Raw genomic sequence first — 19,034 nt, 5'->3', positions numbered from 1 at the left:
GTGTTGTAGATATAGAGCAGTGAACTGTCAGATTGTTAGGTCTTTTTCTGGATCTGCTCTATATTAAAAACAATAAATTTACTTTTGCTTTTTTTTTTTCTTTCATTGCATATACTTAAACTGAGAGTTCATAAATGAAGATTTCCTGCAAATAATAGTTTTATAACTTCCCTATTATGGGCTGATGTAGCCGTTCCTTACTTGAACAGTTGTATCAATGTTATTTACTGTGGAAAAATGTTGTTTTAAATACTTAAAGTATCTAACTCTCACCATTTTCCACAACACTCAACATAGCTTACAGCATTTGAATAAATGGTTCAGTAAGCTTGGGTATAACACAATTGCATAATTATGCTTTGGTTACTTGGCAATTTAAAACTATTTTCTTCCAATTTGGAATTACAGCTTTTATTGGCAGATTTGGAAAAGAGTAAGCTGCATGTCCTCAAAATATTTGCTTCTGTTTCAAGCTTTTAATGGTTTCTCGACTTAAAAATAAAAAGCAATTTTAGTAAGAAGAATTTTTTTTCCCATTTAAATTACTTTTTTTTTTTTTAATTATAAGAACAGGCTATTTCTAGTATTTTTTGGAAAGGAGAAATCCAATGAAATTGACTTAGTATTCCTGTCGTCCCCCCCCCCCCCCATTTATTTAATCTGTTTGCGTCCAAGTAAAATTAGTCGTTTTTTTTTTTCTCCATCTTTTCTGCTAAATGAAGACTGAGGAGATAAATTGAGTAACATTTTTATGCTTTCATTTTAATAGATTAAGAGTTACAAATCTGCAATAAAGAGCCAAATTCTTTGCTGCACGTTTAATACCTAGATTATATTTTCAAGATTGTAACACGTGTGTAGGCATATCCACATATGTAAGCTTATTTGATTAGGTCCTTCCTTTCTGGATAGTGTACTGGTTGCAGGAGATTCAACTTGAGTTTTTGTTGCCAGGGCAATACCCTTTCTCTTGTCCCATTACCCTGTTCAGTCAGATACATCTGCATGTTATATACAGATGTATAAGATCTAAAGGTCTAAGGCATAGCTCTCTCTTTCAGAAACAGTAGCCCTGTTTCTGCTGTTTCTTCAGTAGAGGCTGGAGTCTGTTTGGAGGCCCTATGTTGTCCCCCTAAATTTTTGTCTTAAGACAGCTCAGACGAGTTGGCAACTCGTATTGGCATGAGTTAGACATTAATCGTAGAATCACAGAATGGTTTGGGTTGGAAGGGACCTTAAAGATCACCTAATTCCAAGTCCCCTGCCAGGGGCAGGGACACCCTCCACTAGACCAGATTGCTCGAAGTCCCATCCAACCTGGCCTTAAACACTTCCAGGGATGGGGCATCCACAACTTCTCTGGGCAACCTGTTCCTGTGCCTCACCACCCTCATAGTAAAATGTCTTCTGAGTGTCTACTCTAAATCTACCTTTTACAGATAACACAGCAATATGAGTTGTGACCTTCCAGGATGAATCCCATGATATAATTCTGGATAATTCCAAGTTGATCACTTCTTATATTTTCTACTGTCATAGAGACTTTCTCTCTTCCCGATATACCTGGTGGCAGTTTCTCCCAGGTATCATTTAGTAAGCCTGTCAGCCATAATTGCTTCTCACTTGCATCTTTTGGGAACAAAAATTAATATTGCCCTTCTCTTTTTCCATTGCCATTCTTAAGAGAAAGACATTCAGGTGACATTTATAAGAACTAAGGTATAGTTACAGTAGTTTTAAGGTCTATGAGTCCTGTGAGATCAGCTCTATAAAGATGATAAGCCACAAACAGTTGCTTTGAACTATAAGGGGCTGCTAGATGAAATATGGTAGAAAAACAGTGAGATGATTTCACAGACTATATCAGAGTTCATGCACGTTTCTTCTTACCGTATTCAATGCTTTAGAGTTTTTATGACAGTCAATTTTCACTCCAGAATTCTGCTTTTCCTCCAACGTCATGTAGCTTCTGAAGGCTTACGCTCTCAGTTTCAATATGCCGTGTCTGTAGATGTGAAATGCTTGATATTAGCAAAATAGCTTGAAAACTTTAATTCACAGAACTTTCAGATCAAATTCAAATGTTTATTTTTGTCTTTATTAAGAAAGAAATAATCTAAGCATGGAAATACACGAAAACTAAGTTTAATTTACTTTATAGCACATAAATTTCTAAATGTCACAATCTTTCTCCCTGTATTTCTTTGACTTTCTTCAGATGCATTCCTGACCCAGCTCATCAGGAATTACATTTCTTTGCTGTACCAGTTAATTCATTGCTCTGAGATGTACACACGCTTTTATGACTTACCTTTTTGTTGGAGTTTCACAGGACCTCCATTCAGATGCATTTACACTGCCAGAAAGCTCTGTTACTGCAACTCCAGGGGGTGGTTTGACAGTGCTAAATTAAGAACAGTTGAGTATCACAGGAGGTACAAATACCTTTTTTGTGATCAGGTGTAGTTGCCTAATGTGATGGTAATTCCTTGACTCAAGACAGTAAAAAAAAAATCCCTTCTAACACCACTTTTGGCTGACTCAATATTTTCTCTTTATTGTAAGGTTTCTCTGCTGCCTGAATATTTTATTTTTTTTTATTAAACTATAAAATTATATTAACCTAAACAGTACATGACACAAGAAACTAAATTGGATTAATGTGTGAAGCCTATTAATAGCTCTGGACTGAGAGCAGACCCAGTGGTAATCAATTGCTTTGGGATAATATTAAGTTTGTTACTGACTCTAAATCATACCATGTGGTGTTTCAACTGCTGGAGCTAATGAAGTGGTGTTGAATATGGCATCCTGTACAGCAATGAAAGTGTGCAGCTTCTTTTGATGATTTCAACATGCTGTGACAATATATCAGAAGGCCCTAGTCAGGAGATGGTTTTTTTTTCAAGGTTTTGATATTCTTTTTCCCTATTTTATTTCTATTAATATTTGTCACTCCTAGTTTCTTACTGTTACCTTCTCTCTCTAGCGCAAATGATAATTTGATCTCATTTTCTCAGACAGGCTAGTTTTTAGGACTAGTTTGTAAGGGTTTATATGCAGCTTTCACAGACTTCTTCTGAACATGGATTGGACATGTTGATAAAATATAAACTTTAATTTTTTGTTTACAAAAGAAATATTGCATTTTATTTGATTTATACTTAGTTCTTGCAAGGTCAGAGAGATAATAGACTTAAAGAATTTAGTGTGTATAAGGAGGTAATTTTTCACAAGTTATGTGGAATTAATGACCAACTTACTGAATCTTTGTTGTTTACTCTGGAACTTTGCTTGCTCTTATTTTGCTTGTATGTATACCTAAGGTCTGTCACAAAATCTGTGAGCTTTAGGTAAGATTTTACTAATTAATGCATTCCATACTAGTATATTAAGTAAGAAAGAATTCATTTTTCTAAAAATGTGTTGGAGAAAGTATAGCTGTAATGTAATTTATTAAATGTAAAAACTAACAGTTATTACTTACACATTTAATTTTCACGTGCCTCTATTGGCATAAATTTCATCTGTTTTTTTGTAACTATCTGATAAATACTAATAATTCTAAAATTTTGATTAAAATTAATATTTACTGCTTTTTATATTTAACTCATAGCTTCTCTGTTTAACAAATGATGATTAACAGTAGTTCAACTTCTGAAAAAGAAAATTTGAGAGCCTCCTGTCTCTTAGCATTCCATCATCCATCTTCCATAGTTGCATACCCATGCCCTCCCTATCTTGCTCTTTGATTTCTTCTAAACCACAGTTTGTGGGTATCTGTGATGTGGGTTACTTAGGAGTAATTATTATTATTATTATTATTTTCAAGTATTTGTATTTTTAAAGGAGCTCAGTAGTGTTATATGCAAGTATAATATATCATGGGTGTGTCTGCGTTGTGTGGTATCTATATCTTATTTGTTTTGCTATTTGATAAGTGTTGGAAGACACACAGACGTGGAAGATTTCACAGCTTTGCTCAGACTGTAGTTGCCAAAATATACTTTACAAAACTATATTGTCTACCCCTAAATTCTATTGGGTAGTATAGGAGGACATAGCTCGTCCTATATAAGTGTAAGTATTGTAACTCTTCTGTGTTCTGGGTGATTTATTTTTGTCAAAAGTCCAGAAATTCTCTTCATGTTCCCTTTTTCACCCAATCTTTTCTATCACCTACAAATACAATTTTCAGTAGGAAAAAAAAAGGGGGGGGGGGGGGTCTATGTGTCTGGTCAAGATGGGTTCATGTAAAATGTACAAAATGGAACAAAAAAAACTTATTTGATGTTTTTTTTTTCCTTCCCTAGTACTCTTTCCCTTTGAAACCAGAATAATTTGTGCACGGTTTTGTGTAATAAAGTAAAATGAGCCTTTAAGTCATTACTAATGGCCGTGAGACACTGCTGGGTTAATCTTATATTCTCGAAGTTTTCTAATGAGCATAAAAAGCACATTTTTTGAGAGACTGTTTGCCTAATAAAGATTAATGGCTTTGGTAAGGAGTACAATACATTGTCTGCTTTTGCAATCAACCATAGCATGACGTTATGCCAATCAGACAGCTGGTTTGAATATACATGACGTAACATATTCTTGAGAATTCAGAAACAACCCCAATCTGCAACTCATGGGAATATGAATTCAGTAATCAGTACCTCATATGAAGAGGTTTTGAAATAGACCATTGCGTTCATTGTATCTTAAAACTGTATTCCAGTTTAACAATATTGTTGTTCTCTTGCTTGTTGAAAATAAAAGCAAAATTCAGGGGAATGTTAATGTAATAGTTATCAGACACTGTAAAAAAAAAAAAAGAATATTTTAATATGGTGGGGTTTTTTAAGAGGTACAATAACACAACACGAAGTTTAATTTATTTATTTATTTTTCTCTGTAAATCTCACTGTAAGTCAAAGAATGCACAGGAGAACTCCCATGAGCCTCCTGTGCTTGTTGAGTTATTTCATCTTATACCTCTTCAGTTTGTTCATATACTATGCCAAATTCTACCCTTTTCTTGTATGCCAGCAGATTAAATGTTAGGTCATGAGACAAGAAAATTTCTTAACTCCTCCCTTTGGGGGCAAGTATCCCTGAGTGAGCGTTTGCTAACTCAGCTCATGCTCTCTGCAGTATAAACTCCAGTTTTAAGATCTGGGGATGGCCAAGTTGATCGTTATGCAATTCACTGAATTCAACCAGATTTCATAGTATAGTTACTTGGAAGTTAGCCTAGTCTTCAATAGCTCTGAAGACTCCAGTTCTGAATTAAAAAAAAACAGGGAGGTTATCAGGGGCAGGAATGTTCATTTGGTGGCTGATCCTTGTCAGGAATTGTGACTGAAGGCAGATGATCTCTGTTCATTCACTCTAAGGGATTTCCTACCTTCTCTAATTTTCTTGCTCCCAAGCCTAGCAGGATTTCTTCTCTTAAAACGTCTTCAAAACTTCGGGCTAATAAAAGTTCTAAAAAAAATCCTAATAAAAGTCTTCAGACTAATAAAAGATTAGTCTGTGCCTCAAAACTGAAGTGCAAAAGGAAGACCAAGAGAAGCGATGCTATACTTTTAATCTAATTTCTAACTGATGAGGTGAATTAAATTAAAACTCAGCATCTCTTGTATGTGATCGGTTTGTTATAGGCTATGAAGGTTAAAAATATTAGGCACTCATAAAGAGCCTGTGCTAGAAATCTTCGAGGAAGTTTCACAAGTCTGCGTACAGACTTCTCTGTCATCTTATATATTTGAGATGAAATACATGTTTGATAAATTAGGAAATAGATTTTTTTTTTGTAAACAATAAAAAGATTGTAATTGCTAAGGAAAAGAGTAAGAACAAAAAGGGGAAAGACAATCACAGCAGCAAACACACAGAAAATACAGGACAGAAGTGAAAGAAAGTAGCAAAAAGCGTATGAAAGTAATTTTTACATTTCCTAGAGATGTTTCTCTTGTCATTTGAAGCTTAAAACTCATGAAACAAGAGGTGTGAAAGTTACACTCTGTAGGATAGCAGTACAAAACATATATTGGAGTGGAAGTCTCTTTCACAAAGAGATTTACTTACAAACCGGATAGTGAGCTGCCCTGGTATGCAGAGTGGTATTTTAGGTTATCTGGGTAAATCCTGCACTAGGACAATATTAATATAGTGTCTCGCTGTTCAAATATACCTTCTGGCACTGATCCTGTGAACTCTGTGCCTTGTGTTCAATAACACATACATTAACTATTTCATTGAATTACGACTTTGTCTAGGTTTAATTTAAGTCTATACATACAGTTTGAAATAGGAAATCCGTGAACATTATGATGAAAGCCTTAATTAGAAACACAGAGGGAAGTATGGTATTTATTAAATATCTGTTGGGTGCATCCTTAATTCAGGAGAGATAATGGCAAAGTCTTACTGTGTTCAGTAGGGCCAGGCTTCTAAAAACATTTGAGTTAAATTATTGGCTTGTGTTCAATGAAATGGATTTTTGTGTGTCTGTTTGAGTTTATGCATGTATATAATCTATATTTATTAACTGATATATGCAAAGTGCATATGAATTTCTGTTATAGCATCTTTTAGTGTCACAGAAATGTATTTTGATCCTTTCCATAAATCTGTTTCCTGGATTTCTTGGATACCTACCACTGTTCCTGAAACAAGAGCCTAGTGCCAGGCCAACAGACAGCCGGGAGAATTTGCATGAGAATTATTCCCACAAAAGTGATGTTGCTTAATCCACTAGACATAAACTACTGTCAGAAAATCCCTCCACCTGTATGCACAAAAAAAAAAAGGAAAAAAAAAGACCAAATTAGCAACTTTTTTTTTCCTTTTTTTTTTTTTCCTCCAAGGTTGGAATTATTATTATTATATTTCATTTATTATTACAGAAGATACTGCAGTCTCCCTGCAGTACCTTGCAGGTACTGTCTTTGTGTGTGCAGTGGTCAGCCACACCAGCCTTTTACTTGACACACTGCCAACATGGCTTTATGAATTAAGCCATCTTTTCAATGTAGTATTTGTACTATTCAATGGTATTACACCTGAGTACATTACTGTTGAAATTGATTAAGAAGCAAATTTGAGGGGGAAAAAAATTGAGAGGCTGTATGGTCTGAACCTAGAAGAAGTTTAAACTATATCACTGAGAGAACATTTTACTAAAAACGTACAAGTAATATCTCCTGGGGAGGACTTGTTGGCATATGTAAGTACAGATGGTGATTTGGGATCTCCCCCTGGCCCTTGCCACAAGTCTTTGGTTAGCTGCTGTTAAAATGAGATTTAAAGAATTTGCAGTTTGCTAAAAAAAAAAAAAAATATATATATATATATAAAGAAAGGGGAAAAAAAAAAGAAATATTTACCTTTGTCAATTAGTTGACCTAGGCAAATGCTATTTCATAAAGAAATTTTTTATTACTTTTATGTTAAGGGTAGGGTTGCAATTAAATTCGTTGGAAGGTTTTTTTTTTTCACTGTTCGTTCATCTGTCATATGAAGGAAATAAATATTAAGAGATGTAAGATGTATTGGGCTACAATAGCATAGAGTAATATATTGTGCCCTTTTTAAATTTTAGAGGCTTTTTGGGCCTTGGTGCTTCACAGGTTAATATTGAACAAAAAGATGAACATTCAAATGAGAAGCTAATCTGGATGCGAATGAGTATGACTTCAGTACCCCTTTAAAGGTGGTGGGAAATAAGTGATTCTTTAGTAATATTGAAGTTACCCACACAGAAAAACAAAACACAATATGAAAGTGAAATAGAAGCAAGAAAACTCATTATGACCAACTAGTAAAAGAGATGGGAAAAATATTTGGAAGTAATGGCATGCAGAATAGAGCTTATTCTGACATATCATATTAAACAGTGCTTTGCCTGAAGTAGAAATGATAAATCATCCCCTATTTATGAAATAATAGTAGATGTGCTTGAAATGGCTAGAAAGAGTGGGAGGTTTAAATAGACTTTGTGCTGCTTGTGCTGAGGAAAGTTCAATGCTGTAATGGATTATGTAAATAAAGTAATATAGATAGTGTTTCAATAGGGAGGTGACAAAGTCTAATAATTGTAAAATGTTGTCAATTTTCTTTGCAAAAAGACAAGTTTGCAAAGTAATTCTACTTTGTTTCATAAATATACTGGGTCTTGAGGTGAGACAGTTGTGCGGATTGTGCTTATATCAACTGAGGTGCAAAGAAGCAGTAACATTCATACCCTCATTTTTATTTTAGCAGTATACATTAACACTATCAAGATTTTAGTCCTTATGGAAGAAATATTTACAAAAGTAATATTTGTAAAAATATTACAAAAATATTTGTAAATGCAAGGAGTGAAGAAATTATTATTGTATATTAATAAATTGAGACCGATTACCTCATCAAAATAGTATTTTTAGACAAATCAATTTTCACTTAACAGCTCTCAGAGAATTGTTATTACATGTCTGCTTACTGAGCAGTCTTGTGCAATGTGAGCAAATCTGCATTCTTGTGCAGCACTCTTCTCAAAAATATGATACAGATCTTGTTTTTTGCTCCAGTGAATGAGCCAGACCAGGTCAATGTTGATGGTCAATGTTAAACTTGTGTTTATTAAGTTGTGTCAGAGCACAGCTTTGCATGCATGCAGGGAAACCATGCATCTCTGTGGAATGGTTACATACGTTTATCTTTAGTGTAGTTTTGTACCTGTGAGATACGTATGTGTGTGGAGAAGCCCTGGAAAGTGCACGGTACTTAATCCCAACATTCCCTAAATGATGAAGTCTTTTGGGTTCCTATTTGCTTGCCACAGTTTTCAAAATCCATGTAACACCCTAGGCTGCTGAGGGCTTAATGATCTCCTGCTACTTGTGCTATTAGGCAGTTTCCAGCCGGATTCATTTGCAGATTCCAGTACTCTTTGCTGAGGAGTAAGCCCTGGGGGCTTTAGTTGCACTCCAAGAAATTAAAGCTATGGTTTTGTAGTTGTGCTCATCAGTTTGTTTTCTTTTATCTAAATAGTCAGAGTCAGACCACAAGTACAGACTAGAACAGAAACTTCCCAATTTATTTGGGTGAGGCCAAATAGAAATTCGAGTCAGTGGCTTGAAGGGAATTTGCCAAAATTGCAAATGAGATCTGTTATAAACTATTGAAGTCATTGCTGTTGAAAAGGTCTGTAGCCTTTTGCAGAGGTCAGTGAGGGCTACAAGCACTGAACGCATTTGGATTCGATCAAAATTTCTTAACAAATATGTCACAGAGAGAAGGAAAATGTGAGAAGAAAGAATTTCCCTATTTTCTTCTTGAAAATATCCATCTAACTAAACATCAGTAGGATGACACACCTACTGTATATATTTCTACTTCTTATCTAGAAATAAGGTCATATTCTTATGAAACATGAGAGGGATTTAGTCATATAAATAAATCAAAGCACATAAATAATTTTCATTGAAAAGTCTTAGCTATAGCTTGTAAGTTAAGAAATAGTTTTCCTGTTTCTTTTTAATACTTTCTCTACTTCATGAAAACAAAATAGAAAAGTCTTTCATAAATTAAACCATTTGGAGACTTTTTTCCTGTGTACGTACAAGGTTACTGAATATTGATGAAATTTTATATTAGAGGTTACAACCTCAAAATACAGCACAATTTCCTTCTAGATCAAAAACCTGACAACCAATCTGCTTTTCTTCCAGTTTACAGATTATTGTTTTATTTTGTTTCTACTCATGCTGATATAAAACCCTGATGTGTTGATTTTCACTCTTACTGTATTTTACAAAATAAGGCAAGGCCAACCGTACAAATAATGAAAATGTCTATTCTGGTCATATAGTAATGATATTTAATAATTCATAGATTTTCCTAGCAGGCTGGGATCAGCAGGTCATGATGTCTGACCTCTTCCGAAAAATAAGCACAAGAATTTCATTCAGGAAGTCTTTCTCTAGGAATATTACAGCTATGAAATAATATGTCACTCATAATATAATATACGATTTTGCTACTTCAACCCAGATGGATCAGATCACTTTTCTTTATGTAATGAAGCCTTATGTGAAATAGGTAAAAATTTATTCCAAGTATTAGGAAGCTTGGACCTTATCTGGGGTAAAATGCGTGCTGTGAAGGGCTTGAGGATACTTAGCAATATAATTAGCATACTAAGGGAGAAAGCGCTAGGAGAGGTTGCAGATCACTAGTAATGGTGTCAAGGGTTAAAATTTTTCAAGCACTTTTTAGTAACAATCCTAGTTTCAGGAGTATCTTACACACCTTCTAATTCTCTCTCATCATCTAATTGTTTTAAATTATAGAATATAGTACTTAATTACTTAGGACACCTTCTAAAGTTTACCTGCCATTTCTTAGACTATTCTCTAGGAGTTTTGAAGATTACAGGTGGTCAGATCCTATATTTTGTGTGCTTCTAAAAGAAAAGGATACAGAACAAAAGTGCTTTTTGTAATAATTTTACTATTTTTTTTACTAATACTTTACTAATTTACTAATTTACTTTACTTTTACTAATATTTTACTAATTTTACTAGCACAGGAGATTGCCCTCTCCCCTCCTTTTCACCATTTCATGGAGCAAGACACTCTTCCAACTTTTTTTCATTTAGATAGACCACCAGAAAAAAATAGTTAGAAAGATATTTATTTATTTATTTATGAATACTGTGAATAGCGCAACCTCAATGCATACAGAGCTTTATTATTATTACTTTTTCTGGGCTGTGCCTTATACATTTAGCATATGTTCTCTCATGCTATGTATTCCTGTCTCATCTGAGCCTTGCTTTATCCCATTTCCCACCTATGCCAAAGCAAAGGCTGCGGAACACACTTTTTGGAGTTCTGTGGCTGAATGTCTGCTGTGGATCAAGTGTTCTTTGAATTTGAATCTGAGGTGGACTATCTAATCTAATCTTGGGGGTATCACATAACTATTGGTTCATAAAAAATATTCTACTTAACTTTCAGCATGAGTTTCAGCTGCACACATGTAATTTGCATGTAGTAATGTGTTTGAAACCTTAAGACGACTAAAATAATATTTCCTTGTTTAGAGTATTACAAATATACAAGAAAGAGATGGATTTCTGATGAATTTCTAGTTTTGCTTGTGTTAGGAAGATAACTTCAGGCTTCACAATACTATAAATGTTTTTGTGACTGATAAATGTGTGAGGTGTTGCAAGAAGAAAATTAATTACCTAAAAATATAGCACTATATGCTTGTTTTTGGACTGTTTGGTCTCTGTTGATGTCAGTATAACCTCTATTCAAGTTTTGAACTTTTTCCCTAAGAAGCACTGTTTGGACCTTGATACTAAGATCCTAAACATATAGATGTTATTTTTTGTAGGTGATTAAATCCAAAGAAAACATGAATTTCTAGAAAATAAAAAATAAACAAGAGAAGCAAACAAAAAGCACTTTTGTCTATATTTCTGTAATTACTTCCCGGATTCTGTCATTCTGTGAATGTAGTACTGAATCAGTTACCTGCTTTGGTTGCCTCATTGCGTACGCATACTTTAGAAAATTCTTGGCTACTCTCATTTACTCTTTCTTTTCCCTTTGTCTCTAAAACCAAGGACTTTGCAGCATAGACTCCCTCCCACCTGTGTCAGTGACTGAATTTTGAAACAACTCTTTCATGCTCATGTTTTTTTAAAAATGCTGCTACCAGCTAGAACTTACTCACTGATATGCTGATACATGTCTTGGAAATATGGGAAATAGCAAGAACAGTTGAGGTATGCTTCCAGTCAAGTCTGGAAACTAGTTTTGCATTATATGATTATTGACAGGTATTTTAGAGGCAGTAAGGGGATTAGGCATTTGGCTCCAAATGAAAACAGCAGAAGCTGGCACAGAATCCTGGAATATCAGAGCCTGTGTGAATTCTACTTTGTTAGCCAGTTTTGAGTTGCTATTGTCAGTCAGACTGTTATCTTACTCTATCGTCTTCTTCATCTTAACAATTTTTCTTCAATTATTTATGAAATTACTATTTTCATACCTGTTGCTGTTCTCCAATACATTGTATTCCTGTCTTTTTAAACTTCAGCTAATTTCTACCTCTTCTAGTCTGTATTTGTGACAAATAACATGGTTGAATTTATGTACTGCAAACATAAAAGTGCAAAAATGTACTTAAATAAATATCTTAGAACAGGGGCTTAGCTTTTACCGGGAATGATCTTATAAGTAGCCTGTACTTTTCTTGATGGGTGCTAGGTTTCACGTTGGGATATGATTATATGAACAAGATAACCAATTGTCTCACATAAAAGCAAACATTCACTTTAAAATATACGTATTTACCTGAAATCTGTTTGAGGCTTTTTCCTGAAGAGAACTGGAATACATAACAAAGTAGTGATGTGTTCATGCATTTGAGTAGCCTTATCTTCTCTAGCGTCAAGTACTTTTTCCTTGCTGTTATTCCTCTGGTGGTATACATGCACTGAACTGTAATCTCATTGATTCAACAACTATTTTTTTTTTTACCTTTATGGTTCCATGTACACTTTTGTGTATTAAAAGCCATGTAAGCCTAAAAGTACAGAAGTAATACAATCTGTTCTGCCACACTGGTTTTAAAAGGGATAACATTACACTGCCTGTCGCCTGTCACCTTTGTGAAGTATTGTTCTGCCAGTAGCCATTGATTTTTGTGAATCATTTGGGGGCTTATGGAGAGTAGTGAGTTGGAAAATGTCAAGACACCAATCATAAAGTGTTATGTTGTAGTTTTGTTCACAACTAGTAATCATTTTTACCAATAAAACATTTTTACTGTGTACTCTTATACTGCTGTCAACTGTTGAAAGGCCTGACTGTAGAACATAGACTGGGCACGCTGTATCAACAAGTCTACGTCTGTTTTCAACTAGCCCATGTAGCCAAAGAAATGTTTGTGATTTTCCTTTTTGAAAGGACTTAGGCTATAAATATGCATTTAAACATGCTGATGAAAATCTGGAAGCATGTGAGGGAAAAAAAATGGAAAAAGTAAGGGATTTCAATGGGTAACACAAATTTGAATTCTGGTGGTATTGTTACTACTTATATCCCAGCAATGAGAGTTTTCAGAGTATAGTGCTGAAGCATCATTAGTTCAGAAAAAAAGAAACCAAGAAACCACAATAGTAATGTAAATGGCGATAATTTTTAGGGAGAGATAAGGGAATCTAGTTTGGGTTTTCATGTTAACTATCGTACATTTTTCTTTTTATCTTTTTTTTTTTTGCTTGTTATGTCTATCATGTAAACAGAGTGATAGTTAAAACAGTATTTTAGGTATTTTAGGCCACTTCTCAATGCTTTTTCCCTCTGTAAGGGCTTTAGTATCAAGTAGTAGTATCAAGTTGTATCAAGTTATTAGGCTTGAGTCCTTAATGAGACAATGTTCCAGTGGCAAAATCCCTGCAGCAAGACCGAACTGTATCTCACTTAACTGTAGTTACCTCATCAACTTTTATAGAGTTGCAAAAGGAGATTGGTCCGTTTATCTTCATAGATCTCTAGACACCATTAAATTGGGCATGATTGTTATTTTTTTGAATGAATGTAGTGGTAAGTAGAAACTCAGATATTTTTTTTTTTTTCAGAATCCTTCAGCTAGTAAGTTCTAAGAAGCGTCTGTATTGGCAATCCTAATGATGTGTAGTGTCATACTCTGTATTTGATAGGAAATGCTACTATAATTTCTAATTTCACTGTTTCCAAAAGACAAAAAGCAAGGACTCAGAAGAGTAGAAGAGTAGTGAGTTTAATAAAATAAGATTACTCAAATTAATATTAGCTTTGTAGTTTGTATGTGTTTAAGACCATACAATAGAGAAAGTAATAATGATAAAAAGCATATAAGTTGTTTGTTATCATTAATTCTTTTAAACGTTTATTTTAAGCCTGTTGTTATTAGTCTGTAGTTGAGGAAGATGTATTGTTCCGTCTTTGATAACAAGGACTTGGTGTCTAAAGGTACTGTGAACGTGAAGAAGACAAGAGGGAGAGGTGTTTGGCAATTCATTCAGAAGGGAGATGGAATACATCTGTGATGGAAAGAATTAGTTGATGGTAAGGGTTTTCTAAATGCTGGAAATAACTCTTTTACAAGCATTACTCTTTTACAGTATTTTCTGAATGTATTTGAAAATCTTTTTTGGAACATGTCAACTCATTTAGTAGATGTCATTTTTAAGGTTCAAAAAGCTTGGCATATAAAATTCAGCTTGGACTGGAAAATCTAGAGCAGCTTTTCTGGCAGATACTCCCAGCAACATCACAGAAAACTTCCATACTATAGGTGATGAGGTTTTAACACAGTTGTCTTAGTGCTAGATTTATTTGTAGACACTATCACCTAGTCATTTGGCATTAGTGCAAGTTGAGAAAGAAGGAATTAAGTTCATGTGAACAAGTATATACATTTTGACAAAAGGATCTAAGTTTGAGCAGATACAGCATGAACCTACTTACCTACTTTTGCAGCAGCAATCTAGGCTGTTTTCTTGACAAGGACATAGAGCTCTATTTTATTTATTTATTTATTTATTTATTTTACATTGTGAAAGCCTTGAGAGAAGACTATGCATTAACCATTGAATCAGTGATAATGTTCAGGTTAAATGTGCTGTTTGGTTTTCATGGAGAGTTCCTGCCAGTAGTGGAAACAGAAGGCAAAGGTTATGTACCTCATTCTCAAACCAGATTTCTCAGAGACTATGGACAAGCCAGTTCTTCTGTACACACATTCTTCAGGAATGTTAGGAAGAATGAAAATACCTGCTCATGGTCTTTAAAAGAAAAATGCTTATTTAATAAGATATTTAGGTTTCACTTCACCTTTCCCACTGATTTCTGGAGTCCTTAATTGTTAATATCACGATAGTATACCGTTTGTCTTAATGCTGTTATCTGTCACATAATAATGTTTATCAAGTGGAAGCCTTTTTTTGCCTAGGATGTAACTTCTTGAAGATTTACTCTTTGACTTTTTCTATGCTCCTGGAAAGCAAATACGTGATCTCTGCAACTGCTGCCATTTGGAAATGATGACTTGTAATTCTTTCAGTCTGAGGACATTTTTTTTTTTTGTTCTTTTACTATAACGGGTCATTCACAGAGCTCCTTATCAGAGATTACAACCTAGCTGTGCTAGTATGAAATAAGTGTAAAAGATTAAGATAGAGCACTTCATCTAAAGAGTTTGCAAAGAGGAGGATATATGCTGGGACTGTAGCTTGGGCAGGTGTTCCTGGGCTAGCTGCAAACCACTCACTCAGCTCAGTGACCTGTCTGGCTACCACACCTGGGGTCTCACACTGGGAGTAGGAAATATACCTCCCATATTATCTCCACCTGGTGTTGTGTGCATGGTCCATTTTCTTTTTAACACTGATTTCTCCAGTTCATTCTGTTAAAGATAGTTCCCTTGGTATTTACTCAGTTTTGGTGTTTTGCAGCCTGTGCTAAGCTCTGTATTTACCTAGTCTAAAACTTGACATACATATACATAACCAAGATTTTGTTTCTGTGAAGTAGTTTCCTGTTAAAACCTTTGTGTTAGTTGCATAGTTTTACTGTCATGTATTAATGCCGTGTTGCTTCTAAGACAAGTAGTTTTTTCAGACTAGTGTGAAATGAATGGATTTGTTTTAAGTCGGCGTGCATGACAAAGGATACAAAATGAATTGCAGTCTCTTTTGGTTTTGAACTGTGAAGTCTAGAGATGTTTGAACAGTATTTGTTAAACATTTTAGGAAAAACGTTGCATACTCTATTGCAAATATATTGCTGATATTTTTCAGAGTTTAAGGATATTTAACACCACTTACATTTGGGTGCATACTATTTTGTAGAGTCATGTAGAACACAGAAGAAAGCTATTGCTTTTCTACAGAATTGACAAACCACCCACAGACCTGAATAAATTGGATTTATGTAATAAATAGCAGGAATAGTATTTATGATACCAGAGTTGGAAAAAAAAAAATGTATAGGAAGAAATCCACTCTGTTAATCAAATTCAGACAGTGACTGGGGAGATGTACGTACCTGAATATTTTTACAGAATGTAAATAGGACTTTCAGGCACTTCTAGCGTTCACAAAATCTTTGTTAAATTTGTGGTGCTCAAGTTTATGCCTCTGGGCATGCTCAAAACCAGTTAGTTTTGACAGGAATTGCTCTACATCTGGCTTGTTTTTCATTTCCTTTGAGGTTCACTGAATTGACATTGCCCTGACCTCTTTACCTGTGGAACCAGCTGTTACGAAGATGCTAGATGTGTTCTTTCAGAGAGTCACTGACGAAATACTAAGGAGCAGTTTCATTTGATTCTTTCTTACTACCATCTCTTTAAACTTGACAGATGTATTTCTAACAGTTTCTTTATTCAGTGTTCTGGTAGTCAGATAATATTCCTCCATTTGTACACATCTGTTTTCTGCTGGACAAAAGGCCATAACTGACCTGACAGAAAACTTTGGAAAAGATGAATCACGGGCTTCTGCTCTGTCCAGGCAGTCAATGCTCTGGAAGCTAGCCTAGGAAACCTCCATTTCAGTCCTTCTGGCATAGTGAACATGAAACCTGACATCCAAGGAGAACTCCTTGACTTAAGTCAGTATTGTGAGAATATTTCATTCCCATCTGTTCAAGCTCTTCTGTTTAAAATGGTCAGAAAATCAGTGTAGCATTCAACACTTCCTGAAAGATTCCCTGTAGCTTTGTGGTTGAATCATGAAGAAGAGTAAAAACATGTACGTCAAAACTGTCAGGCTGTGGAGGGATGGCAGAGGGACTTCAAAATGTTCTATGTAAGTTCTTACAATGAGGCTTTGGAACAGAGGCATAGCACCTCATGGATTACTCTGTCAGCTGATATGTACAAGTATTTCATGTTCCTCTAATGATTTAAAGTGTGTTCTACCTTAGCATGAATTTCACAAAAGAAGCTATCTAAATGAGTGTCTTCCAAATAGGAAGAGCTGATTTTTGTTGTTACCGTGATATGTGCAGCTTAGGATCACCATCTGTACTCTTTTGCTACCTCACATAAATTATCAGTTGTTTAATTTAGCATTTTTCTCAGGTCACTTATTTCCACATACGGAGGTAGCAGCTTTACCAGTAGATAATAGAAAGTTATTAACTTGTTTCACCTTACATTCCCACAACCACATGCTACTATTTCTTACAATAACCTTGACTCCAGTAATGTGTCCCTTTGTGGGATCTTTGTAGTATGTTGTGTAATTATCCTGTGACTACGAAATGAATGTAGGCTGGCATTGCATTATCCTGCTAATCTAATGTGGTGATTGGAGTGTTGTTTGTATGATACCTTCCCACATTTCTCATCTGATATGATTCAGTTTAAAATTAACTATTTCCTTTTTCTACAACGCTGATGGATTCTGCTCCACTACACAGCCAGTGTAGGAGTAGGGAAATGTCTGCAAAAGTGCTAAAACATGAGTGTTAAAATGGAAGGAAACAGCATTAACTTCAAGGCGTTAAGGAAATACTATGAGCAGCAGAGTCAACAAAAATCTAAATATTCTTGGGGTTTCATTTCAGTGGTTTTAATATGGCAGTTCAAAATAATAATTTTTTCTGAAATGTTTTAACATAATATGACTACAGGTCATATTTTAAAGGCACTTTTTCAGGTCATTTTTAAAGCTACTGAAAAAAAAAAGACAAAAGAAACCCCAGCAAACAGGTTTATTTTATTTTTAATTATGCATTTGTTTCACATTTGCTGTATTCTGAATACTACAGCCTTTTTTTGTAAATTCCAAAGTAAATTAAATGTAGCATAGATCATTCAAAAAAAAAAAAAAGAAAAAAAAAGAAAAGGAGGCTGAAAACTAAAATGTAAAACTAAAAAACATATCCACCATGGGCATTTAAATTCTTGTTGGTGTTTGGGGCTTCTTTCAAGATTATTCCCCTAATAGGGTATCTGCAAGAAGATGGCAGAAAACACAATTTGTCATCCATGGGAAAATTTTGTGGCAACACTCCTGTATATAGATCTTTTTCATGTGTTGTGTTTTGAAGTAAATGTCCAAATTTTTGGTAATGCAAATCAGCCTCTTGAAATCAAAATTTATGGAGTTTAGCTGATAAAACCATTTGAGAGTCTGATGTTGCTTTTCAAGATGTTCCTCATTATTCATTAAAAGATTCAGTCATAATTGTTAAGACAGAGATTTTTAGTGATTGTTAAAAATACAATAGTTTCTGGAAGATGGAAAGATGAGAAAAGATAAGACGGTACCATTAACAGATGGAAATCTATACGTAGATAAAACTTTCTGATAACTGAAGTGGAATAGAGGTAATATATGCCCCTACTATTTTCCCATATTTAACAGTAGTGATTACAAATTCTTTGGTGTGTCTTGGAAAAGGTCAGCATGTAGCTTATCTTTTGTTGCACTGAGACACACATTTCATACCATGAGAATGGTGTTCAATCTGTCTTCTCTTATGGTGCTCTGAAGAACTTCAATAAAATGAAGATTGTATCTGTCAGAGATGAAAGGAATGCTTTTATGGATCAGTGTAATCAAATGCATTGGTTTATGAACCCAAAGTCCTTTAGATGGTGCCACAAATATTTATGATGTCCTTGAGCATTTGATTTTACACTGGATCTGTAAATTAGCAGAAAGATGTGTAAAAATTCATACAGTCAGACAGTTCCCTCCTGGCTACACACACACAGTAGCTCAGGAGCATAAACTGTTCCTGCTGAGGTCAATCATAATTTATGCTATTTTGCCTCTGCATCTGCTGTTCTGAGGAAGAATATAAAGAACATTTACATTTGAAGAATATTTTCCCTCTCATCATATCAAACTTCATTCACTTTGGGAAACCTGTTGCTATAAATGATAATCTGAAGAACTTCAGCTGAAATTGGCAGGTCACAGAGGAAAAATGCTTCAGCTGGTGTTTTTGAAAAAGCTGAAAAAAATGACCACAGCCTTGAC

At 34.6% G+C, this 19,034-nt stretch overlaps 1 protein-coding gene and 1 long non-coding RNA gene across 5 annotated transcripts in view; one reads left to right on the top strand and one right to left on the bottom strand.

The window, feature by feature from the left end:
* Window positions 1–19,034, top strand: part of CCSER1 (coiled-coil serine rich protein 1) — a 672,229-nt gene that overhangs the window by 217,969 nt on the left and 435,226 nt on the right. The gene's annotated exons all lie outside the window — the stretch shown is intronic.
* On the bottom strand, window positions 757–2,370 carry LOC121069457. The gene is made up of 3 exons (XR_005819434.1): window positions 2,312–2,370; window positions 1,891–2,005; window positions 757–983 (listed from the first exon to the last, which is right to left on the bottom strand). It is a non-coding gene; the product is annotated as an uncharacterized LOC121069457 (long non-coding RNA).

This window comes from Cygnus olor, chromosome 4 (genome assembly GCF_009769625.2).
Source record: "Cygnus olor isolate bCygOlo1 chromosome 4, bCygOlo1.pri.v2, whole genome shotgun sequence".
Classification (NCBI taxonomy): domain Eukaryota; kingdom Metazoa; phylum Chordata; class Aves; order Anseriformes; family Anatidae; genus Cygnus; species Cygnus olor.
Note: the sequence above shows the minus strand (reverse complement) of the source record. Positions and strands in the feature narration are given on the sequence as shown.